This window comes from Salmo salar, chromosome 01 (genome assembly GCF_965601325.2).
Source record: "Salmo salar chromosome 01, fSalSal1, whole genome shotgun sequence".
NCBI classification, from domain to species: domain Eukaryota; kingdom Metazoa; phylum Chordata; class Actinopteri; order Salmoniformes; family Salmonidae; genus Salmo; species Salmo salar.
In genome coordinates, this window is record NC_138291.1 from 110,916,968 (window position 1) to 110,942,819 (window position 25,852).

Consider the following 25,852-nt stretch of genomic DNA (forward strand, 5'->3'; position numbering starts at 1 on the left):
ATACTCCAGGTCAGAGGGAGTAGTGAGACTAGTCTCTCTCAGTCTATACTCCAGGACAGAGGGAGTAGTGAGACTAGTCTCTCTCAGTCTATACTCCAGGACAGATGGAGTAGTGAGACTAGTCTCTCTGTCTATACTCCAGGTCAGAAGGAGTAGTGAGACTAGTCTCTCTCCGTCTATACTCCAGGTCAGAGGGAGTAGTGAGACTAGTCTCTCAGTCTATATTCCAGGTCAGAGGGAGTAGTTAGACAAGTCTCTCTCAGTCTATACTCCAGGACAGAGGGAGTAGTGAGACTAGTCTCTGTCTGTCTATACTCCAGGACAGAGGGAGTAGTGAGACTAGTCTCTCTCAGTCTATACACCAGGTCAGAGGGAGTAGTGAGACTAGTCACTCAGTCTATACTCCAGGACAGAGGGAGTAGTGAGACTAGTCTCTGTCTGTCTAAACGCCAGGACAGAGGGAGTAGTGAGACTAGTCTCTCTCAGTCTATACTCCAGGCCAGAGGGAGTAGTGAGACTAGTCTCTCAGTCTATACTCCAGGACAGAGGGAGTAGTGAGACTAGTCTCTCTCTGTCTATACTCCAGGACAGATGGAGTAGTGAGACTAGTCTCTCTCTGTCTATACTCCAGGTCAGAGGGAGTAGTGAGACTAGTCTCTCCGTCTATACTCCAGGTCAGAGGGAGTAGTGAGACTAGTCTCTCTCTGTCTATACTCCAGGCCAGAGGGAGTAGTGAGACTAGTCTCTCTCTGTCTATACTCCAGGACAGAGGGAGTAGTGAGACTAGTCTCTCTGTCTATACTCCAGGTCTTAGGGAGTAGTGAGACTAGTCTCTCTCAGTCTATACTCCAGGTCAGAGGGAGAAGTGAGACTAGTCTCTCTCTGTCTATACTCCAGGTCAGAGGGAGTAGTGAGACTAGTCTCTCTCAGTCTATACTCCAGGACAGAGGGAGTAGTGAGACTAGTCTCTCTGTCTATACTCCAGGACAGAGGGAGTAGTGAGACTAGTCTCTCTGTCTATACTCCAGGACAGATGGAGTAGTGAGACTAGTCTCTCTGTCTATACTCCAGGTCAGAGGGAGTAGTGAGACTAGTCTCTCTTCAGTCTATACTCCAGGTCAGAGGGAGTAGTGAGACTAGTCTCTCTCAGTCTATACTCCAGGACAGAGGGAGTAGTGAGACTAGTCTCTCTCAGTCTATACTCCAGGACAGAGGGAGTAGTGAGACTAGTCTGTCTCAGTCTATACTCCAGGTCAGAGGGAGTAGTGAGACTAGTCTCTCAGTCTATACTCCAGGACAGAGGGAGTAGTGAGACTAGTCTCTCTCTGTCTATACTCCAGGACAGATGGAGTAGTGAGACTAGTCTCTCTCTGTCTATACTCCAGGTCAGAGGGAGTAGTGAGACTAGTCTCTCCGTCTATACTCCAGGTCAGAGGGAGTAGTGAGACTAGTCTCTCTGTCTATACTCCAGGAAAGAGGGAGTAGTGAGACTAGTCTCTCTCTGTCTATACTCCAGGCCAGAGGGAGTAGTGAGACTAGTCTCTCTCTGTCTATACTCCAGGACAGAGGGAGTAGTGAGACTAGTCTCTCTGTCTATACTCCAGGTCTTAGGGAGTAGTGAGACTAGTCTCTCAGTCTATACTCCAAGACAGAGGGAGTAGTGAGACTAGTCTCTCTCTGTCTATACTCCAGGACAGAGGGAGTAGTGAGACTAGTCTCTCTCCCTGTCTATACTCCAGGCCAGAGGGAGTAGTGAGACTAGTCTCTCTCAGTCTATACTCCAGGTCAGAGGGAGAAGTGAGACTAGTCTCTCTCTGTCTATACTCCAGGTCAGAGGGAGTAGTGAGACTAGTCTCTCTCAGTCTATACTCCAGGACAGAGGGAGTAGTGAGACTAGTCTCTCAGTCTATACTCCAGGACAGAGGGAGTAGTGAGACTAGTCTCTCTGTCTATACTCCAGGACAGAGGGAGTAGTGAGACTAGTCTCTCTGTCTATACTCCAGGTCTTAGGGAGTAGTGAGACTAGTCTCTCTGTCTATACTCCAGGACAGATGGAGTAGTGAGACTAGTCTCTCTGTCTATACTCCAGGTCAGAGGGAGTAGTGAGACTAGTCTCTCTTCAGTCTATACTCCAGGTCAGAGGGAGTAGTGAGACTAGTCTCTCTCAGTCTATACTCCAGGACAGAGGGAGTAGTGAGACTAGTCTCTCTCAGTCTATACTCCAGGACAGAGGGAGTAGTGAGACTAGTCTCTCTCAGTCTATACTCCAGGACAGAGGGAGTAGTGAGACTAGTCTGTCTCAGTCTATACTCCAGGTCAGAGGGAGTAGTGAGACTAGTCTCTCAGTCTATACTCCAGGACAGAGGGAGAATTGAGACTAGTCTCTCTCTGTCTATACTCCAGGACAGATGGAGTAGTGAGACTAGTCTCTCTCTGTCTATACTCCAGGTCAGAGGGAGTAGTGAGACTAGTCTCTCCGTCTATACTCCAGGTCAGAGGGAGTAGTGAGACTAGTCTCTCTGTCTATACTCCAGGAAAGAGGGAGTAGTGAGACTAGTCTCTCTCTGTCTATACTCCAGGCCAGAGGGAGTAGTGAGACTAGTCTCTCTCTGTCTATACTCCAGGACAGAGGGAGTAGTGAGACTAGTCTCTCTGTCTATACTCCAGGTCTTAGGGAGTAGTGAGACTAGTCTCTCAGTCTATACTCCAAGACAGAGGGAGTAGTGAGACTAGTCTCTCTCTGTCTATACTCCAGGACAGAGGGAGTAGTGAGACTAGTCTCTCTCCCTGTCTATACTCCAGGCCAGAGGGAGTAGTGAGACTAGTCTCTCTCAGTCTATACTCCAGGTCAGAGGGAGAAGTGAGACTAGTCTCTCTCTGTCTATACTCCAGGTCAGAGGGAGTAGTGAGACTAGTCTCTCTCAGTCTATACTCCAGGACAGATGGAGTAGTGAGACTAGTCTCTCTGTCTATACTCCAGGTCAGAGGGAGTAGTGAGACTAGTCTCTCTTCAGTCTATACTCCAGGTCAGAGGGAGTAGTGAGACTAGTCTCTCTCAGTCTATACTCCAGGAAAGAGGGAGTAGTGAGACTAGTCTCTCTCTGTCTATACTCCAGGCCAGAGGGAGTAGTGAGACTAGTCTCTCTCTGTCTATACTCCAGGACAGAGGGAGTAGTGAGACTAGTCTCTCTGTCTATACTCCAGGTCTTAGGGAGTAGTGAGACTAGTCTCTCAGTCTATACTCCAAGACAGAGGGAGTAGTGAGACTAGTCTCTCTCTGTCTATACTCCAGGACAGAGGGAGTAGTGAGACTAGTCTCTCTCCCTGTCTATACTCCAGGCCAGAGGGAGTAGTGAGACTAGTCTCTCTCAGTCTATACTCCAGGTCAGAGGGAGAAGTGAGACTAGTCTCTCTCTGTCTATACTCCAGGTCAGAGGGAGTAGTGAGACTAGTCTCTCTCAGTCTATACTCCAGGACAGAGGGAGTAGTGAGACTAGTCTCTCAGTCTATACTCCAGGACAGAGGGAGTAGTGAGACTAGTCTCTCTGTCTATACTCCAGGACAGAGGGAGTAGTGAGACTAGTCTCTCTGTCTATACTCCAGGTCTTAGGGAGTAGTGAGACTAGTCTCTCTGTCTATACTCCAGGACAGATGGAGTAGTGAGACTAGTCTCTCTGTCTATACTCCAGGTCAGAGGGAGTAGTGAGACTAGTCTCTCTTCAGTCTATACTCCAGGTCAGAGGGAGTAGTGAGACTAGTCTCTCTCAGTCTATACTCCAGGACAGAGGGAGTAGTGAGACTAGTCTCTCTCAGTCTATACTCCAGGACAGAGGGAGTAGTGAGACTAGTCTCTCTCAGTCTATACTCCAGGACAGAGGGAGTAGTGAGACTAGTCTGTCTCAGTCTATACTCCAGGTCAGAGGGAGTAGTGAGACTAGTCTCTCAGTCTATACTCCAGGACAGAGGGAGTAGTGAGACTAGTCTCTCTCTGTCTATACTCCAGGACAGATGGAGTAGTGAGACTAGTCTCTCTCTGTCTATACTCCAGGTCAGAGGGAGTAGTGAGACTAGTCTCTCCGTCTATACTCCAGGTCAGAGGGAGTAGTGAGACTAGTCTCTCTGTCTATACTCCAGGAAAGAGGGAGTAGTGAGACTAGTCTCTCTCTGTCTATACTCCAAGACAGAGGGAGTAGTGAGACTAGTCTCTCTCTGTCTATACTCCAGGACAGAGGGAGTAGTGAGACTAGTCTCTCTCCCTGTCTATACTCCAGGCCAGAGGGAGTAGTGAGACTAGTCTCTCTCAGTCTATACTCCAGGTCAGAGGGAGAAGTGAGACTAGTCTCTCTCTGTCTATACTCCAGGTCAGAGGGAGTAGTGAGACTAGTCTCTCTCAGTCTATACTCCAGGACAGAGGGAGTAGTGAGACTAGTCTCTCAGTCTATACTCCAGGACAGAGGGAGTAGTGAGACTAGTCTCTCTCTGTTTATACTTCAGTACAGATGGAGTAGTGAGACTAGTCTCTCTGTCTATACTCCAGGACAGAGGGAGTAGTGAGACTAGTCTCTCTGTCTATACTCCAGGTCTTAGGGAGTAGTGAGACTAGTCTCTCTGTCTATACTCCAGGACAGATGGAGTAGTGAGACTAGTCTCTCTGTCTATACTCCAGGTCAGAGGGAGTAGTGAGACTAGTCTCTCTTCAGTCTATACTCCAGGTCAGAGGGAGTAGTGAGACTAGTCTCTCTCAGTCTATACTCCAGGACAGAGGGAGTAGTGAGACTAGTCTCTCTCAGTCTATACTCCAGGACAGAGGGAGTAGTGAGACTAGTCTGTCTCAGTCTATACTCCAGGTCAGAGGGAGTAGTGAGACTAGTCTCTCTCAGTCTATACTCCAGGACAGAGGGAGTAGTGAGACTAGTCTCTCTCAGTCTATACTCCAGGACAGAGGGAGTAGTGAGACTAGTCTCTCTCAGTCTATACTCCAGGACAGAGGGAGTAGTGAGACTAGTCTCTCTCAGTCTATACTCCAGGACAGAGGGAGTAGTGAGACTAGTCTCTCTCAGTCTATACTCCAGGACAGAGGGAGTAGTGAAACTAGTCTCTCTCAGTCTATACTCCAGGACAGAGGGAGTAGTGAGACTAGTCTCTGTCTATACTCCAGGACAGATGGAGTAGTGAGACTAGTCTCTCTGTCTATACTCCAGGTCAGAGGGAGTAGTGAGAGGAGTCTCTCTCAGTCTATACTCCAGGTCAGAGGGAGGAGTGAGACTAGTCTCTCTCAGTCTATACTCCAGGACAGAGGGAGTAGTGAGACTAGTCTCTCTCTGTCTATACTCCAGGTCAGAGGGAGTAGTGAGACTAGTCTCTGTCTGTCTATACTCCAGGTCAGAGGGAGTAGTGAGACTAGTCTCTCTCAGTCTATACTCCAGGTCAGAGGGAGTAGTGAGACTAGTCTCTCTCAGTCTATACTCCAGGTCAGAGGGAGTAGTGAGACTAGTCTCTCAGTCTATACTCCAAGACTGAGGGAGTAGTGAGACTAGTCTCTCTCTGTCTATACTCCAGGACAGAGGGAGTAGTGAGACTAGTCTCTCTCAGTCTATACTCCAGGCCAGAGGGAGTAGTGAGACTAGTCTCTCTCAGTCTATACTCCAGGTCAGAGGGAGAAGTGAGACTAGTCTCTCTCTGTCTATACTCCAGGTCAGAGGGAGTAGTGAGACTAGTCTCTCTCAGTCTATACTCCAGGACAGAGGGAGTAGTGAGACTAGTCTCTCACTCTATACTCCAGGACAGAGGGAGTAGTGAGACTAGTCTCTGTCTGTCTATACTCCAGGACAGAGGGAGTAGTGAGACTAGTCTCTCTGTCTATACTCCAGGTCAGAGGGAGTAGTGAGACTAGTCTCTCAGTCTATACTCCAGAACAGAGGGAGTAGTGAGACTAGTGTCTCTCTGTCTATACTCCAGGACAGAGGGAGTAGTGAGACTAGTCTCTCTAAGTCTACACTCCAGGTCAGAGGGAGTAGTGAGACTAGTCTCTCAGTCTACACTCCAGGACAGAGGGAGTAGTGAGACTAGTCTCTCTCAGTCTATACTCCAGGACAGAGGGAGTAGTGAGACTAGTCTCTCTGTCTATACTCCAGGACAGAGGGAGTAGTGAGACTAGTCTCTCTGTCTATACTCCAGGACAGATGGAGTAGTGAGACTAGTCTCTCTGTCTATACTCCAGGTCAGAGGGAGTAGTGAGACTAGTCTCTCTTCAGTCTATACTCCAGGTCAGAGGGAGTAGTGAGACTAGTCTCTCTCAGTCTATACTCCAGGACAGAGGGAGTAGTGAGACTAGTCTCTCTCAGTCTATACTCCAGGACAGAGGGAGTAGTGAGACTAGTCTGTCTCAGTCTATACTCCAGGTCAGAGGGAGTAGTGAGACTAGTCTCTCAGTCTATACTCCAGGACAGAGGGAGTAGTGAGACTAGTCTCTCTCTGTCTATACTCCAGGACAGATGGAGTAGTGAGACTAGTCTCTCTCTGTCTATACTCCAGGTCAGAGGGAGTAGTGAGACTAGTCTCTCCGTCTATACTCCAGGTCAGAGGGAGTAGTGAGACTAGTCTCTCTGTCTATACTCCAGGAAAGAGGGAGTAGTGAGACTAGTCTCTCTCTGTCTATACTCCAGGCCAGAGGGAGTAGTGAGACTAGTCTCTCTCTGTCTATACTCCAGGACAGAGGGAGTAGTGAGACTAGTCTCTCTGTCTATACTCCAGGTCTTAGGGAGTAGTGAGACTAGTCTCTCAGTCTATACTCCAAGACAGAGGGAGTAGTGAGACTAGTCTCTCTCTGTCTATACTCCAGGACAGAGGGAGTAGTGAGACTAGTCTCTCTCCCTGTCTATACTCCAGGCCAGAGGGAGTAGTGAGACTAGTCTCTCTCAGTCTATACTCCAGGTCAGAGGGAGAAGTGAGACTAGTCTCTCTCTGTCTATACTCCAGGTCAGAGGGAGTAGTGAGACTAGTCTCTCTCAGTCTATACTCCAGGACAGAGGGAGTAGTTAGACTAGTCTCTAAGTCTATACTCCAGGACAGAGGGAGTAGTGAGACTAGTCTCTCTGTCTATACTCCAGGACAGAGGGAGTAGTGAGACTAGTCTCTCTGTCTATACTCCAGGTCTTAGGGAGTAGTGAGACTAGTCTCTCTGTCTATACTCCAGGACAGATGGAGTAGTGAGACTAGTCTCTCTGTCTATACTCCAGGTCAGAGGGAGTAGTGAGACTAGTCTCTCTTCAGTCTATACTCCAGGTCAGAGGGAGTAGTGAGACTAGTCTCTCTCAGTCTATACTCCAGGACAGAGGGAGTAGTGAGACTAGTCTCTCTCAGTCTATACTCCAGGACAGAGGGAGTAGTGAGACTAGTCTCTCTCAGTCTATACTCCAGGACAGAGGGAGTAGTGAGACTAGTCTGTCTCAGTCTATACTCCAGGTCAGAGGGAGTAGTGAGACTAGTCTCTCAGTCTATACTCCAGGACAGAGGGAGTAGTGAGACTAGTCTCTCTCTGTCTATACTCCAGGACAGATGGAGTAGTGAGACTAGTCTCTCTCTGTCTATACTCCAGGTCAGAGGGAGTAGTGAGACTAGTCTCTCCGTCTATACTCCAGGTCAGAGGGAGTAGTGAGACTAGTCTCTCTGTCTATACTCCAGGAAAGAGGGAGTAGTGAGACTAGTCTCTCTCTGTCTATACTCCAGGCCAGATGGAGTAGTGAGACTAGTCTCTCTCTGTCTATACTCCAGGACAGAGGGAGTAGTGAGACTAGTCTCTCTGTCTATACTCCAGGTCTTAGGGAGTAGTGAGACTAGTCTCTCAGTCTATACTCCAAGACAGAGGGAGTAGTGAGACTAGTCTCTCTCTGTCTATACTCCAGGACAGAGGGAGTAGTGAGACTAGTCTCTCTCCCTGTCTATACTCCAGGCCAGAGGGAGTAGTGAGACTAGTCTCTCTCAGTCTATACTCCAGGTCAGAGGGAGAAGTGAGACTAGTCTCTCTCTGTCTATACTCCAGGTCAGAGGGAGTAGTGAGACTAGTCTCTCTCAGTCTATACTCCAGGACAGAGGGAGTAGTGAGACTAGTCTCTCAGTCTATACTCCAGGACAGAGGGAGTAGTGAGACTAGTCTCTCTCTGTTTATACTTCAGTACAGATGGAGTAGTGAGACTAGTCTCTCTGTCTATACTCCAGGACAGAGGGAGTAGTGAGACTAGTCTCTCTGTCTATACTCCAGGTCTTAGGGAGTAGTGAGACTAGTCTCTCTGTCTATACTCCAGGACAGATGGAGTAGTGAGACTAGTCTCTCTGTCTATACTCCAGGTCAGAGGGAGTAGTGAGACTAGTCTCTCTTCAGTCTATACTCCAGGTCAGAGGGAGTAGTGAGACTAGTCTCTCTCAGTCTATACTCCAGGACAGAGGGAGTAGTGAGACTAGTCTCTCTCAGTCTATACTCCAGGACAGAGGGAGTAGTGAGACTAGTCTGTCTCAGTCTATACTCCAGGTCAGAGGGAGTAGTGAGACTAGTCTCTCAGTCTATACTCCAGGACAGAGGGAGTAGTGAGACTAGTCTCTCTCTGTCTATACTCCAGGACAGATGGAGTAGTGAGACTAGTCTCTCTCTGTCTATACTCCAGGTCAGAGGGAGTAGTGAGACTAGTCTCTCCGTCTATACTCCAGGTCAGAGGGAGTAGTGAGACTAGTCTCTCTGTCTATACTCCAGGAAAGAGGGAGTAGTGAGACTAGTCTCTCTCTGTCTATACTCCAGGCCAGAGGGAGTAATGAGACTAGTCTCTCTCTGTCTATACTCCAGGACAGAGGGAGTAGTGAGACTAGTCTCTCTGTCTATACTCCAGGTCTTAGGGAGTAGTGAGACTAGTCTCTCAGTCTATACTCCAAGACAGAGGGAGTAGTGAGACTAGTCTCTCTCTGTCTATACTCCAGGACAGAGGGAGTAGTGAGACTAGTCTCTCTCCCTGTCTATACTCCAGGCCAGAGGGAGTAGTGAGACTAGTCTCTCTCTGTCTATACTCCAGGTCAGAGGGAGTAGTGAGACTAGTCTCTCTCAGTCTATACTCCAGGACAGAGGGAGTAGTGAGACTAGTCTCTCAGTCTATACTCCAGGACAGAGGGAGTAGTGAGACTAGTCTCTCTGTCTATACTCCAGGACAGAGGGAGTAGTGAGACTAGTCTCTCTGTCTATACTCCAGGTCTTAGGGAGTAGTGAGACTAGTCTCTCTGTCTATACTCCAGGACAGATGGAGTAGTGAGACTAGTCTCTCTGTCTATACTCCAGGTCAGAGGGAGTAGTGAGACTAGTCTCTCTTCAGTCTATACTCCAGGTCAGAGGGAGTAGTGAGACTAGTCTCTCTCAGTCTATACTCCAGGACAGAGGGAGTAGTGAGACTAGTCTCTCTCAGTCTATACTCCAGGACAGAGGGAGTAGTGAGACTAGTCTCTCTCAGTCTATACTCCAGGACAGAGGGAGTAGTGAGACTAGTCTCTCAGTCTATACTCCAAGACTGAGGGAGTAGTGAGACTAGTCTCTCTCTGTCTATACTCCAGGACAGAGGGAGTAGTGAGACTAGTCTCTCTCAGTCTATACTCCAGGCCAGAGGGAGTAGTGAGACTAGTCTCTCTCAGTCTATACTCCAGGTCAGAGGGAGAAGTGAGACTAGTCTCTCTCTGTCTATACTCCAGGTCAGAGGGAGTAGTGAGACTAGTCTCTCTCAGTCTATACTCCAGGACAGAGGGAGTAGTGAGACTAGTCTCTCACTCTATACTCCAGGACAGAGGGAGTAGTGAGACTAGTCTCTGTCTGTCTATACTCCAGGACAGAGGGAGTAGTGAGACTAGTCTCTCTGTCTATACTCCAGGTCAGAGGGAGTAGTGAGACTAGTCTCTCAGTCTATACTCCAGAACAGAGGGAGTAGTGAGACTAGTGTCTCTCTGTCTATACTCCAGGACAGAGGGAGTAGTGAGACTAGTCTCTCTAAGTCTACACTCCAGGTCAGAGGGAGTAGTGAGACTAGTCTCTCAGTCTACACTCCAGGACAGAGGGAGTAGTGAGACTAGTCTCTCTCAGTCTATACTCCAGGACAGAGGGAGTAGTGAGACTAGTCTCTCTGTCTATACTCCAGGACAGAGGGAGTAGTGAGACTAGTCTCTCTGTCTATACTCCAGGACAGATGGAGTAGTGAGACTAGTCTCTCTGTCTATACTCCAGGTCAGAGGGAGTAGTGAGACTAGTCTCTCTTCAGTCTATACTCCAGGTCAGAGGGAGTAGTGAGACTAGTCTCTCTCAGTCTATACTCCAGGACAGAGGGAGTAGTGAGACTAGTCTCTCTCAGTCTATACTCCAGGACAGAGGGAGTAGTGAGACTAGTCTGTCTCAGTCTATACTCCAGGTCAGAGGGAGTAGTGAGACTAGTCTCTCAGTCTATACTCCAGGACAGAGGGAGTAGTGAGACTAGTCTCTCTCTGTCTATACTCCAGGACAGATGGAGTAGTGAGACTAGTCTCTCTCTGTCTATACTCCAGGTCAGAGGGAGTAGTGAGACTAGTCTCTCCGTCTATACTCCAGGTCAGAGGGAGTAGTGAGACTAGTCTCTCTGTCTATACTCCAGGAAAGAGGGAGTAGTGAGACTAGTCTCTCTCTGTCTATACTCCAGGCCAGAGGGAGTAGTGAGACTAGTCTCTCTCTGTCTATACTCCAGGACAGAGGGAGTAGTGAGACTAGTCTCTCTGTCTATACTCCAGGTCTTAGGGAGTAGTGAGACTAGTCTCTCAGTCTATACTCCAAGACAGAGGGAGTAGTGAGACTAGTCTCTCTCTGTCTATACTCCAGGACAGAGGGAGTAGTGAGACTAGTCTCTCTCCCTGTCTATACTCCAGGCCAGAGGGAGTAGTGAGACTAGTCTCTCTCAGTCTATACTCCAGGTCAGAGGGAGAAGTGAGACTAGTCTCTCTCTGTCTATACTCCAGGTCAGAGGGAGTAGTGAGACTAGTCTCTCTCAGTCTATACTCCAGGACAGAGGGAGTAGTTAGACTAGTCTCTCAGTCTATACTCCAGGACAGAGGGAGTAGTGAGACTAGTCTCTCTGTCTATACTCCAGGACAGAGGGAGTAGTGAGACTAGTCTCTCTGTCTATACTCCAGGTCTTAGGGAGTAGTGAGACTAGTCTCTCTGTCTATACTCCAGGACAGATGGAGTAGTGAGACTAGTCTCTCTGTCTATACTCCAGGTCAGAGGGAGTAGTGAGACTAGTCTCTCTTCAGTCTATACTCCAGGTCAGAGGGAGTAGTGAGACTAGTCTCTCTCAGTCTATACTCCAGGACAGAGGGAGTAGTGAGACTAGTCTCTCTCAGTCTATACTCCAGGACAGAGGGAGTAGTGAGACTAGTCTCTCTCAGTCTATACTCCAGGACAGAGGGAGTAGTGAGACTAGTCTGTCTCAGTCTATACTCCAGGTCAGAGGGAGTAGTGAGACTAGTCTCTCAGTCTATACTCCAGGACAGAGGGAGTAGTGAGACTAGTCTCTCTCTGTCTATACTCCAGGACAGATGGAGTAGTGAGACTAGTCTCTCTCTGTCTATACTCCAGGTCAGAGGGAGTAGTGAGACTAGTCTCTCCGTCTATACTCCAGGTCAGAGGGAGTAGTGAGACTAGTCTCTCTGTCTATACTCCAGGAAAGAGGGAGTAGTGAGACTAGTCTCTCTCTGTCTATACTCCAGGCCAGAGGGAGTAGTGAGACTAGTCTCTCTCTGTCTATACTCCAGGACAGAGGGAGTAGTGAGACTAGTCTCTCTGTCTATACTCCAGGTCTTAGGGAGTAGTGAGACTAGTCTCTCAGTCTATACTCCAAGACAGAGGGAGTAGTGAGACTAGTCTCTCTCTGTCTATACTCCAGGACAGAGGGAGTAGTGAGACTAGTCTCTCTCCCTGTCTATACTCCAGGCCAGAGGGAGTAGTGAGACTAGTCTCTCTCAGTCTATACTCCAGGTCAGAGGGAGAAGTGAGACTAGTCTCTCTCTGTCTATACTCCAGGTCAGAGGGAGTAGTGAGACTAGTCTCTCTCAGTCTATACTCCAGGACAGAGGGAGTAGTGAGACTAGTCTCTCAGTCTATACTCCAGGACAGAGGGAGTAGTGAGACTAGTCTCTCTCTGTTTATACTTCAGTACAGATGGAGTAGTGAGACTAGTCTCTCTGTCTATACTCCAGGACAGAGGGAGTAGTGAGACTAGTCTCTCTGTCTATACTCCAGGTCTTAGGGAGTAGTGAGACTAGTCTCTCTGTCTATACTCCAGGACAGATGGAGTAGTGAGACTAGTCTCTCTGTCTATACTCCAGGTCAGAGGGAGTAGTGAGACTAGTCTCTCTTCAGTCTATACTCCAGGTCAGAGGGAGTAGTGAGACTAGTCTCTCTCAGTCTATACTCCAGGACAGAGGGAGTAGTGAGACTAGTCTCTCTCAGTCTATACTCCAGGACAGAGGGAGTAGTGAGACTAGTCTGTCTCAGTCTATACTCCAGGTCAGAGGGAGTAGTGAGACTAGTCTCTCTCAGTCTATACTCCAGGACAGAGGGAGTAGTGAGACTAGTCTCTCTCAGTCTATATTCCAGGACAGAGGGAGTAGTGAGACTAGTCTCTCTCAGTCTATACTCCAGGACAGAGGGAGTAGTGAGACTAGTCTCTCTCAGTCTATACTCCAGGACAGAGGGAGTAGTGAGACTAGTCTCTCTCAGTCTATACTCCAGGACAGAGGGAGTAGTGAAACTAGTCTCTCTCAGTCTATACTCCAGGACAGAGGGAGTAGTGAGACTAGTCTCTGTCTATACTCCAGGACAGATGGAGTAGTGAGACTAGTCTCTCTGTCTATACTCCAGGTCAGAGGGAGTAGTGAGAGGAGTCTCTCTCAGTCTATACTCCAGGTCAGAGGGAGGAGTGAGACTAGTCTCTCTCAGTCTATACTCCAGGACAGAGGGAGTAGTGAGACTAGTCTCTCTCTGTCTATACTCCAGGTCAGAGGGAGTAGTGAGACTAGTCTCTGTCTGTCTATACTCCAGGTCAGAGGGAGTAGTGAGACTAGTCTCTCTCAGTCTATACTCCAGGTCAGAGGGAGTAGTGAGACTAGTCTCTCTCAGTCTATACTCCAGGTCAGAGGGAGTAGTGAGACTAGTCTCTCAGTCTATACTCCAAGACTGAGGGAGTAGTGAGACTAGTCTCTCTCTGTCTATACTCCAGGACAGAGGGAGTAGTGACACTAGTCTCTCTCAGTCTATACTCCAGGCCAGAGGGAGTAGTGAGACTAGTCTCTCTCAGTCTATACTCCAGGTCAGAGGGAGAAGTGAGACTAGTCTCTCTCTGTCTATACTCCAGGTCAGAGGGAGTAGTGAGACTAGTCTCTCTCAGTCTATACTCCAGGACAGAGGGAGTAGTGAGACTAGTCTCTCACTCTATACTCCAGGACAGAGGGAGTAGTGAGACTTGTCTCTGTCTGTCTATACTCCAGGACAGAGGGAGTAGTGAGACTAGTCTCTCTGTCTATACTCCAGGTCAGAGGGAGTAGTGAGACTAGTCTCTCAGTCTATACTCCAGAACAGAGGGAGTAGTGAGACTAGTCTCTCTCTGTCTATACTCCAGGACAGAGGGAGTAGTGAGACTAGTCTCTCTCAGTCTACACTCCAGGTCAGAGGGAGTAGTGAGACTAGTCTCTCAGTCTACACTCCAGGACAGAGGGAGTAGTGAGACTAGTCTCTCTCTGTCTATACTCCAGGACAGATGGAGTAGTGAGACAAGTCTCTCTCTGTCTATACTCCAGGTCAGAGGGAGTAGTGAGACTAGTCTCTCTGTCTATACTCCAGGTCAGATGGAGTAGTGAGACTAGTCTCTCTCAGTCTATATTCCAGGTCAGAGGGAGTAGTGAGACTAGTCTCTCTGTCTATACTCCAGGTCAGAGGGAGTAGTGAGACTAGTCTCTCAGTCTATACTCCAGGACAGAGGGAGTAGTGAGACTAGTCTGTCTCAGTCTTTACTCCAGGTCAGAGGGAGTAGTGAGACTAGTCTCTCTCAGTCTATACTCCAGGACAGAGGGAGTAGTGAGACTAGTCTGTCTCAGTCTATACTCCAGGACAGAGGGAGTAGTGAGACTAGTCTCTCAGTCTATACTCCAGGAAAGAGGGAGTAGTGAGACTAGTCTCTCAGTCTATACTCCAGGTCAGATGGAGTAGTGAGACTAGTCTCTCTCTGTCTATACCTCAGGGCAGAGGGAGTAGTGAGACTAGTCTCTGTCTGTCTATACTCCAGGTCAGAGGGAGTAGTGAGACTAGTCTCTCTGTCTATACTCCAGGTCAGAGGGAGTAGTGAGACTAGTCTCTCTCAGTCTATACTCCAGGTCAGAGGGAGTAGTGAGACTAGTCTCTCAGTCTATACTCCAAGACAGAGGGAGTAGTGAGACTAGTCTCTCTCTGTCTATACTCCAAGACAGAGGGAGTAGTGAGACTAGTCTCTCTCAGTCTATACTCCAGGCCAGAGGGAGTAGTGAGACTAGTCTCTCTCAGTCTATACTCCAGGTCAGAGGGAGAAGTGAGACTAGTCTCTCTCTGTCTATACTCCAGGTCAGAGGGAGTAGTGAGACTAGTCTCTCTCAGTCTATACTCCAGGACAGAGGGAGTAGTGAGACTAGTCTCTCACTCTATACTCCAGGACAGAGGGAGTAGTGAGACTAGTCTCTGTCTGTCTATACTCCAGGACAGAGGGAGTAGTGAGACTAGTCTCTGTCTGTCTATACTCCAGGTCAGAGGGAGTAGTGAGACTAGTCTCTCAGTCTATACTCCAGAACAGAGGGAGTAGTGAGACTAGTCTCTCTCTGTCTATACTCCAGGACAGAGGGAGTAGTGAGACTAGTCTCTCTCAGTCTATACTCCAGGTCAGAGGGAGTTGTGAGACTAGTCTCTCAGTCTACACTCCAGGACAGAGGGAGTAGTGAGACTAGTCTCTCTCTGTCTATACTCCAGGACAGATGGAGTAGTGAGACAAGTCTCTCTCTGTCTATACTCCAGGTCAGAGGGAGTAGTGAGACTAGTCTCTCTGTCTATACTCCAGGTCAGATGGAGTAGTGAGACTAGTCTCTCTCAGTCTATATTCCAGGTCAGAGGGAGTAGTGAGACTAGTCTCTCAGTCTATACTCCAGGACAGAGGGGGTAGTGAGACTAGTCTGTCTCAGTCTTTACTCCAGGTCAGAGGGAGTAGTGAGACTAGTCTCTCTCAGTCTATACTCCAGGACAGAAGGAGTAGTGAGACTAGTCTGTCTCAGTCTATACTCCCGGACAGAGGGAGTAGTGAGACTAGTCTCTCAGTCTATACTCCAGGACAGAGGGAGTAGTGAGACTAGTCTCTCAGTCTATACTCCAGGTCAGATGGAGTAGTGAGACTAGTCTCTCTCTGTCTATACTCCAGGTCAGAGGGAGTAGTGAGACTAGTCTCTGTCTGTCTATACTCCAGGTCAGAGGGAGTAGTGAGACTAGTCTCTCTCAGTCTATACTCCAGGTCAGAGGGAGTAGTGAGACTAGTCTCTCTCAGTCTATACTCCAGGTCAGAGGGAGTAGTGAGACTAGTCTCTCAGTCTATACTCCAAGACAGAGGGAGTAGTGAGACTAGTCTCTCTCTGTCTATACTCCAGGACAGAGGGAGTAGTGAGACTAGTCTCTCTCAGTCTATACTCCAGGCCAGAGGGAGTAGTGAGACTAGTCTCTCTCAGTCTATACTCCAGGTCAGAGGGAGAAGTGAGACTAGTCTCTCTCTGTCTATACTCCAGGTCAGAGGGAGTAGTGAGACTAGTCTCTCTCAGTCTATACTCCAGGACAGAGGGAGTAGTGAGACTAGTCTCTCACTCTATACTCCAGGACAGAGGGAGTAGTGAGACTAGTCTCTGTCTGTCTATACTCCAGGAAAGAGGGAGTAGTGAGACTAGTCTCTCTGTCTATACTCCAGGTCAGAGGGAGTAGTGAGACTAGTCTCTCAGTCTATACTCCAGAACAGAGGGAGTAGTGAGACTAGTCTCTCTCTGTCTATACTCCAGGACAGAGGGAGTAGTGAGACTAGTCTCTCTCAGTCTATACTCCAGGTCAGAGGGAGTAGTGAGACTAGTCTCTCAGTCTACACTCCAGGACAGAGGGAGTAGTGAGACTAGTCTCTCTCTGTCTATACTCCAGGACAGATGGAGTAGTGAGACTAGTCTCTCTGTCTATACTCCAGGTCAGAGGGAGTAGTGCGACTAGTCTCTCAGTCTATACTCCAGGACAGAGGGAGTAGTGAGACTACTCTCTCTCAGTCTATACTCCAGGACAGATGGAGTAGTGAGACTAGTCTCTCTGTCTATACTCCAGGTCAGAGGGAGTAGTGAGACTAGTCTCTCTCAGTCTATACTCCAGGTCAGAGGGAGTAGTGAGACAAGTCTCTCTCAGTCTATACTCCAGGACAGAGGGACAAGTGAGACTAGTCTCTCTCATTCTATACTCCAGGTCAGAGGGAGTAGTGAGACTAGTCTCTCTGTCTATACTCCAGGTCAGAGGGAGTAGTGAGACTAGTCTCTCTGTCTATACTCCAGGTCAGAGGGAGTAGTGAGACTAGTCTCTCTGTCTATACTCCAGGTCAGAGGGAGTAGTGAGACTAGTCTGTCTGTCTATACTCCAGGACAGAGGGAGTAGTGAGACTAGTCTCTCAGTCTACACTCCAGGACAGAGGGAGTAGTGAGACTAGTGACTCTCTGTCTATACTCCAGGACAGATGGAGTAGTGAGACAAGTCTCTCTCTGTCTATACTCCAGGTCAGAGGGAGTAGTGAGACTAGTCTCTCTGTCTATACTCCAGGTCAGAGGGAGTAGTGAGACTAGTCTCTCAGTCTATACTCCAGGACAGAGGGAGTAGTGAGACTAGTCTGTCTCAGTCTTTACTCAAGGTCAGAGGGAGTAGTGAGACTAGTCTCTCTCAGTCTATACTCCAGGACAGAGGGAGTAGTGAGACTAGTCTGTCTCAGTCTATACTCCAGGTCAGAGGGAGTAGTGAGACTAGTCTCTCAGTCTATACTCCAGGACAGAGGGAGTAGTGAGACTATTCTCTCTGTCTATACTCCAGGTCAGAGGGAGTAGTGCGACTAGTCTCTCAGTCTATACTCCAGGACAGAGGGAGTAGTGAGACTACTCTCTCTCAGTCTATACTCCAGGACAGATGGAGTAGTGAGACTAGTCTCTCTGTCTATACTCCAGGTCAGAGGGAGTAGTGAGACTAGTCTCTCTCAGTCTATACTCCAGGTCAGAGGGAGTAGTGAGACAAGACTCTCTCAGTCTATACTCCAGGACAGAGGGACAAGTGAGACTAGTCGCTCTCATTCTATACTCCGGGTCAGAGGGAGTAGTGAGACTAGTCTCCCTGTCTATACTCCAGGTCAGAGGGAGTAGTGAGACTAGTCTCTCTGTCTATACTCCAGGACAGAGGGAGTAGTGAGACTAGTCTCTCTGTCTATACTCCAGGTCAGAGGGAGTAGTGATACTAGTCTCTCTGTCTATACTCCAGGTCAGAGGGAGTAGTGAGACTAGTCTCTCTCAGTCTATACTCCAGGACAGAGGGAGTAGTGAGACTAGTCTCTCTCAGTCTATACTCCAGGACAGATGGAGTAGTGAGACTAGTCTCTCTCAGTCTATACTCCAGGTCAGAGGGAGTAGTGAGACTAGTCTCTCTCAGTCTATACTCCAGGACAGAGGGAGTAGTGAGACTAGTCTGTCTCAGTCTTTACTCAAGGTCAGAGGGAGTAGTGAGACTAGTCTCTCTCAGTCTATACTCCAGGACAGAGGGAGTAGTGAGACTAGTCTGTCTCAGTCTATACTCCAGGTCAGAGGGAGTAGTGAGACTAGTCTCTCAGTCTATACTCCAGGACAGAGGGAGTAGTGAGACTATTCTCTCTGTCTATACTCCAGGTCAGAGGGAGTAGTGCGACTAGTCTCTCAGTCTATACTCCAGGACAGAGGGAGTAGTGAGACTACTCTCTCTCAGTCTATACTCCAGGACAGATGGAGTAGTGAGACTAGTCTCTCTGTCTATACTCCAGGTCAGAGGGAGTAGTGAGACTAGTCTCTCTCAGTCTATACTCCAGGTCAGAGGGAGTAGTGAGACAAGACTCTCTCAGTCTATACTCCAGGACAGAGGGACAAGTGAGACTAGTCGCTCTCATTCTATACTCCGGGTCAGAGGGAGTAGTGAGACTAGTCTCTCTGTCTATACTACAGGTCAGAGGGAGTAGTGAGACTAGTCTGTCTGTCTATACTCCAGGACAGAGGGAGTAGTGAGACTAGTCTCTCTGTCTATACTCCAGGTCAGAGGGAGTAGTGATACTAGTCTCTCTGTCTATACTCCAGGTCAGAGGGAGTAGTGAGACTAGTCTCTCTCAGTCTATACTCCAGGACAGAGGGAGTAGTGAGACTAGTCTCTCTCAGTCTATACTCCAGGACAGAGGGACAAGTGAGACTAGTCGCTCTCATTCTATACTCCGGGTCAGAGGGAGTAGTGAGACTAGTCTCTCAGTCTATACTCCAGGACAGAGGGAGTAGTGAGACTAGTCTCTCTGTCTATACTCCAGGTCAGAGGGAGTAGTGAGACTAGTCTCTCTGTCTATACTCCAGGTCAGAGGGAGTAGTGAGACTAGTCTGTCTGTCTATACTCCAGGACAGAGGGAGTAGTGAGACTAGTCTCTCTGTCTATACTCCAGGTCAGAGGGAGTAGTGATACTAGTCTCTCTGTCTATACTCCAGGTCAGAGGGAGTAGTGAGACTAGTCTCTCTCAGTCTATACTCCAGGACAGAGGGAGTAGTGAGACTAGTCTCTCTCAGTCTATACTCCAGGACAGATGGAGTAGTGAGACTAGTCTCTCTCAGTCTATACTCCAGGTCAGAGGGAGTAGTGAGACTAGTCTCTCTCAGTCTATACTCCAGGACAGAGGGAGTAGTGAGACTAGTCTCTCTCAGTCTATACTCCAGGACAGAGGGAGTAGTGAGACTAGTCTCTCTCTGTCTATACTCCAGGTCAGAAGGAGTAGTGAGACTAGTCTCTCTGTCTATACTCCAGGAAAGAGGGAGTAGTGAGACTAGTCTCTCTCAGTCTATACTCCAGGACAGATGGAGTAGTGAGACTAGTCTCTCTCAGTCTATACTCCAGGACAGAGGGAGTTGTGAGACTAGTCTCTGTCTGTCTATACTCCAGGACAGAGGGAGTAGTGAGACTAGTCTCTCTCAGTCTATACTCCAGGTCAGAGGGAGTAGTGAGACTAGTCTCTCAGTCTATACTCCAGGACAGAGGGAATAGTGAGACTAGTCTCTCTCTGTCTATACTCCAGGACAGAGGGAGTAGTGAGACTAGTCTCTCTCAGTCTATACTCCAGGTCAGAGGGAGTAGGGAGACTAGTCTCTCAGTCTATACTCCAGGACAGAGGGAGTAGTGAGACTAGTCTCTCAGTCTATACTCCAGGACAGATGGAGTAGTGAGACTAGTCTCTCTCTGTCTATACTCCAGGTCAGAGGGTGTAGTGAGACTAGTCTCTCAGTCTATACTCCAGGACAGAGGGAGTAGTGAGACTATTCTCTCTGTCTATACTCCAGGACAGATGGAGTAGTGAGACTAGTCTCTCTGTCTATACTCCAGGTCAGAGGGAGTAGTGAGACTAGTCTCTCTCAGTCTATACTCCAGGTCAGAGGGAGTAGTGAGACAAGATTCTCTCAGTCTATACTCCAGGACAGAGGGACAAGTGAGACTAGTCGCTCTCATTCTATACTCCGGGTCAGAGGGAGTAGTGAGACTAGTCTCTCTGTCTATACTCCAGGTCAGAGGGAGTAGTGAGACTAGTCTGTCTGTCTACACTCCAGGACAGAGGGAGTAGTGAGACTAGTCTCTCTGTCTATACTCCAGGTCAGAGGGAGTAGTGATACTAGTCTCTCTGTCTATACTCCAGGTCAGAGGGAGTAGTGAGACTAGTCTCTCTCAGTCTATACTCCAGGACAGAGGGAGTAGTGAGACTAGTCTCTCTCAGTCTATACTCCAGGACAGAGGGACAAGTGAGACTAGTCGCTCTCATTCTATACTCCGGGTCAGAGGGAGTAGTGAGACTAGTCTCTCAGTCTATACTCCAGGACAGAGGGAGTAGTGAGACTAGTCTCTCTGTCTATACTCCAGGTCAGAGGGAGTAGTGAGACTAGTCTCTCTGTCTATACTCCAGGTCAGAGGGAGTAGTGAGACTAGTCTCTCACTCTATACTCCAGGACAGAGGGAGTAGTGAGACTAGTCTCTCACTCTATACTCCAGGACAGAGGGAGTAGTGAGACTAGTCTCTGTCTGTCTATACTCCAGGTCAGAGGGAGTAGTGAGACTAGTCTCTCAGTCTATACTCCAGAACAGAGGGAGTAGTGAGACTAGTCTCTCTCTGTCTATACTCCAGGACAGAGGGAGTAGTGAGACTAGTCTCTCTCAGTCTATACTCCAGGTCAGAGGGAGTTGTGAGACTAGTCTCTCAGTCTACACTCCAGGACAGAGGGAGTAGTGAGACTAGTCTCTCTCTGTCTATACTCCAGGACAGATGGAGTAGTGAGACAAGTCTCTCTCTGTCTATACTCCAGGTCAGAGGGAGTAGTGAGACTAGTCTCTCTGTCTATACTCCAGGTCAGATGGAGTAGTGAGACTAGTCTCTCTCAGTCTATATTCCAGGTCAGAGGGAGTAGTGAGACTAGTCTCTCTGTCTATACTCCAGGTCAGAGGGAGTAGTGAGACTAGTCTCTCAGTCTATACTCCAGGACAGAGGGGGTAGTGAGACTAGTCTGTCTCAGTCTTTACTCCAGGTCAGAGGGAGTAGTGAGACTAGTCTCTCTCAGTCTATACTCCAGGACAGAAGGAGTAGTGAGACTAGTCTGTCTCAGTCTATACTCCAGGACAGAGGGAGTAGTGAGACTAGTCTCTCAGTCTATACTCCAGGACAGAGGGAGTAGTGAGACTAGTCTCTCAGTCTATACTCCAGGTCAGATGGAGTAGTGAGACTAGTCTCTCTCTGTCTATACTCCAGGTCAGAGGGAGTAGTGAGACTAGTCTCTGTCTGTCTATACTCCAGGTCAGAGGGAGTAGTGAGACTAGTCTCTCTCAGTCTATACTCCAGGTCAGAGGGAGTAGTGAGACTAGTCTCTCTCAGTCTATACTCCAGGTCAGAGGGAGTAGTGAGACTAGTCTCTCAGTCTATACTCCAAGACAGAGGGAGTAGTGAGACTAGTCTCTCTCTGTCTATACTCCAGGACAGAGGGAGTAGTGAGACTAGTCTCTCTCAGTCTATACTCCAGGCCAGAGGGAGTAGTGAGACTAGTCTCTCTCAGTCTATACTCCAGGTCAGAGGGAGAAGTGAGACTAGTCTCTCTCTGTCTATACTCCAGGTCAGAGGGAGTAGTGAGACTAGTCTCTCTCAGTCTATACTCCAGGACAGAGGGAGTAGTGAGACTAGTCTCTCACTCTATACTCCAGGACAGAGGGAGTAGTGAGACTAGTCTCTGTCTGTCTATACTCCAGGAAAGAGGGAGTAGTGAGACTAGTCTCTCTGTCTATACTCCAGGTCAGAGGGAGTAGTGAGACTAGTCTCTCAGTCTATACTCCAGAACAGAGGGAGTAGTGAGACTAGTCTCTCTCTGTCTATACTCCAGGACAGAGGGAGTAGTGAGACTAGTCTCTCTCAGTCTATACTCCAGGTCAGAGGGAGTAGTGAGACTAGTCTCTCAGTCTACACTCCAGGACAGAGGGAGTAGTGAGACTAGTCTCTCTCTGTCTATACTCCAGGACAGATGGAGTAGTGAGACTAGTCTCTCTGTCTATACTCCAGGTCAGAGGGAGTAGTGTGACTAGTCTCTCAGTCTATACTCCAGGACAGAGGGAGTAGTGAGACTACTCTCTCTCAGTCTATACTCCAGGACAGATGGAGTAGTGAGACTAGTCTCTCTGTCTATACTCCAGGTCAGAGGGAGTAGTGAGACTAGTCTCTCTCAGTCTATACTCCAGGTCAGAGGGAGTAGTGAGACAAGTCTCTCTCAGTCTATACTCCAGGACAGAGGGACAAGTGAGACTAGTCTCTCTCATTCTATACTCCAGGTCAGAGGGAGTAGTGAGACTAGTCTCTCTGTCTATACTCCAGGTCAGAGGGAGTAGTGAGACTAGTCTCTCTGTCTATACTCCAGGTCAGAGGGAGTAGTGAGACTAGTCTCTCTGTCTATACTCCAGGTCAGAGGGAGTAGTGAGACTAGTCTGTCTGTCTATACTCCAGGACAGAGGGAGTAGTGAGACTAGTCTCTCAGTCTACACTCCAGGACAGAGGGAGTAGTGAGACTAGTGACTCTCTGTCTATACTCCAGGACAGATGGAGTAGTGAGACAAGTCTCTCTCTGTCTATACTCCAGGTCAGAGGGAGTAGTGAGACTAGTCTCTCTGTCTATACTCCAGGTCAGATGGAGTAGTGAGACTAGTCTCTCTCAGTCTATATTCCAGGTCAGAGGGAGTAGTGAGACTAGTCTCTCTGTCTATACTCCAGGTCAGAGGGAGTAGTGAGACTAGTCTCTCAGTCTATACTCCAGGACAGAGGGAGTAGTGAGACTAGTCTGTCTCAGTCTTTACTCAAGGTCAGAGGGAGTAGTGAGACTAGTCTCTCTCAGTCTATACTCCAGGACAGAGGGAGTAGTGAGACTAGTCTGTCTCAGTCTATACTCCAGGTCAGAGGGAGTAGTGAGACTAGTCTCTCAGTCTATACTCCAGGACAGAGGGAGTAGTGAGACTATTCTCTCTGTCTATACTCCAGGTCAGAGGGAGTAGTGCGACTAGTCTCTCAGTCTATACTCCAGGACAGAGGGAGTAGTGAGACTACTCTCTCTCAGTCTATACTCCAGGACAGATGGAGTAGTGAGACTAGTCTCTCTGTCTATACTCCAGGTCAGAGGGAGTAGTGAGACTAGTCTCTCTCAGTCTATACTCCAGGTCAGAGGGAGTAGTGATACAAGACTCTCTCAGTCTATACTCCAGGACAGAGGGACAAGTGAGACTAGTCGCTCTCATTCTATACTCCGGGTCAGAGGGAGTAGTGAGACTAGTCTCCCTGTCTATACTCCAGGTCAGAGGGAGTAGTGAGACTAGTCTCTCTGTCTATACTCCAGGACAGAGGGAGTAGTGAGACTAGTCTCTCTGTCTATACTCCAGGTCAGAGGGAGTAGTGATACTAGTCTCTCTGTCTATACTCCAGGTCAGAGGGAGTAGTGAGACTAGTCTCTCTCAGTCTATACTCCAGGACAGAGGGAGTAGTGAGACTAGTCTCTCTCAGTCTATACTCCAGGACAGATGGAGTAGTGAGACTAGTCTCTCTCAGTCTATACTCCAGGTCAGAGGGAGTAGTGAGACTAGTCTCTCTCAGTCTATACTCCAGGACAGAGGGAGTAGTGAGACTAGTCTGTCTCAGTCTTTACTCAAGGTCAGAGGGAGTAGTGAGACTAGTCTCTCTCAGTCTATACTCCAGGACAGAGGGAGTAGTGAGACTAGTCTGTCTCAGTCTATACTCCAGGTCAGAGGGAGTAGTGAGACTAGTCTCTCAGTCTATACTCCAGGACAGAGGGAGTAGTGAGACTATTCTCTCTGTCTATACTCCAGGTCAGAGGGAGTAGTGCGACTAGTCTCTCAGTCTATACTCCAGGACAGAGGGAGTAGTGAGACTACTCTCTCTCAGTCTATACTCCAGGACAGATGGAGTAGTGAGACTAGTCTCTCTGTCTATACTCCAGGTCAGAGGGAGTAGTGAGACTAGTCTCTCTCAGTCTATACTCCAGGTCAGAGGGAGTAGTGAGACAAGACTCTCTCAGTCTATACTCCAGGACAGAGGGACAAGTGAGACTAGTCGCTCTCATTCTATACTCCGGGTCAGAGGGAGTAGTGAGACTAGTCTCTCTGTCTATACTCCAGGTCAGAGGGAGTAGTGAGACTAGTCTGTCTGTCTATACTCCAGGACAGAGGGAGTAGTGAGACTAGTCTCTCTGTCTATACTCCAGGTCAGAGGGAGTAGTGATACTAGTCTCTCTGTCTATACTCCAGGTCAGAGGGAGTAGTGAGACTAGTCTCTCTCAGTCTATACTCCAGGACAGAAGGAGTAGTGAGACTAGTCTCTCTCAGTCTATACTCCAGGACAGAGGGACAAGTGAGACTAGTCGCTCTCATTCTATACTCCGGGTCAGAGGGAGTAGTGAGACTAGTCTCTCAGTCTATACTCCAGGACAGAGGGAGTAGTGAGACTAGTCTCTCTGTCTATACTCCAGGTCAGAGGGAGTAGTGAGACTAGTCTCTCTGTCTATACTCCAGGTCAGAGGGAGTAGTGAGACTAGTCTGTCTGTCTATACTCCAGGACAGAGGGAGTAGTGAGACTAGTCTCTCTGTCTATACTCCAGGTCAGAGGGAGTAGTGATACTAGTCTCTCTGTCTATACTCCAGGTCAGAGGGAGTAGTGAGACTAGTCTCTCTCAGTCTATACTCCAGGACAGAGGGAGTAGTGAGACTAGTCTCTCTCAGTCTATACTCCAGGACAGATGGAGTAGTGAGACTAGTCTCTCTCAGTCTATACTCCAGGTCAGAGGGAGTAGTGAGACTAGTCTCTCTCAGTCTATACTCCAGGACAGAGGGAGTAGTGAGACTAGTCTCTCTCAGTCTATACTCCAGGACAGAGGGAGTAGTGAGACTAGTCTCTCTCTGTCTATACTCCAGGTCAGAAGGAGTAGTGAGACTAGTCTCTCTGTCTATACTCCAGGAAAGAGGGAGTAGTGAGACTAGTCTCTCTCAGTCTATACTCCAGGACAGATGGAGTAGTGAGACTAGTCTCTCTCAGTCTATACTCCAGGACAGAGGGAGTTGTGAGACTAGTCTCTGTCTGTCTATACTCCAGGACAGAGGGAGTAGTGAGACTAGTCTCTCTCAGTCTATACTCCAGGTCAGAGGGAGTAGTGAGACTAGTCTCTCAGTCTATACTCCAGGACAGAGGGAATAGTGAGACTAGTCTCTCTCTGTCTATACTCCAGGACAGAGGGAGTAGTGAGACTAGTCTCTCTCAGTCTATACTCCAGGTCAGAGGGAGTAGGGAGACTAGTCTCTCAGTCTATACTCCAGGACAGAGGGAGTAGTGAGACTAGTCTCTCAGTCTATACTCCAGGACAGATGGAGTAGTGAGACTAGTCTCTCTCTGTCTATACTCCAGGTCAGAGGGTGTAGTGAGACTAGTCTCTCAGTCTATACTCCAGGACAGAGGGAGTAGTGAGACTATTCTCTCTGTCTATACTCCAGGACAGATGGAGTAGTGAGACTAGTCTCTCTGTCTATACTCCACGTCAGAGGGAGTAGTGAGACTAGTCTCTCTCAGTCTATACTCCAGGTCAGAGGGAGTAGTGAGACAAGACTCTCTCAGTCTATACTCCAGGACAGAGGGACAAGTGAGACTAGTCGCTCTCATTCTATACTCCGGGTCAGAGGGAGTAGTGAGAATAGTCTCTCTGTCTATACTCCAGGTCAGAGGGAGTAGTGAGACTAGTCTGTCTGTCTATACTCCAGGACAGAGGGAGTAGTGAGACTAGTCTCTCTGTCTATACTCCAGGTCAGAGGGAGTAGTGATACTAGTCTCTCTGTCTATACTCCAGGTCAGAGGGAGTAGTGAGACTAGTCTCTCTCAGTCTATACTCCAGGACAGAGGGAGTAGTGAGACTAGTCTCTCTCAGTCTATACTCCAGGACAGAGGGACAA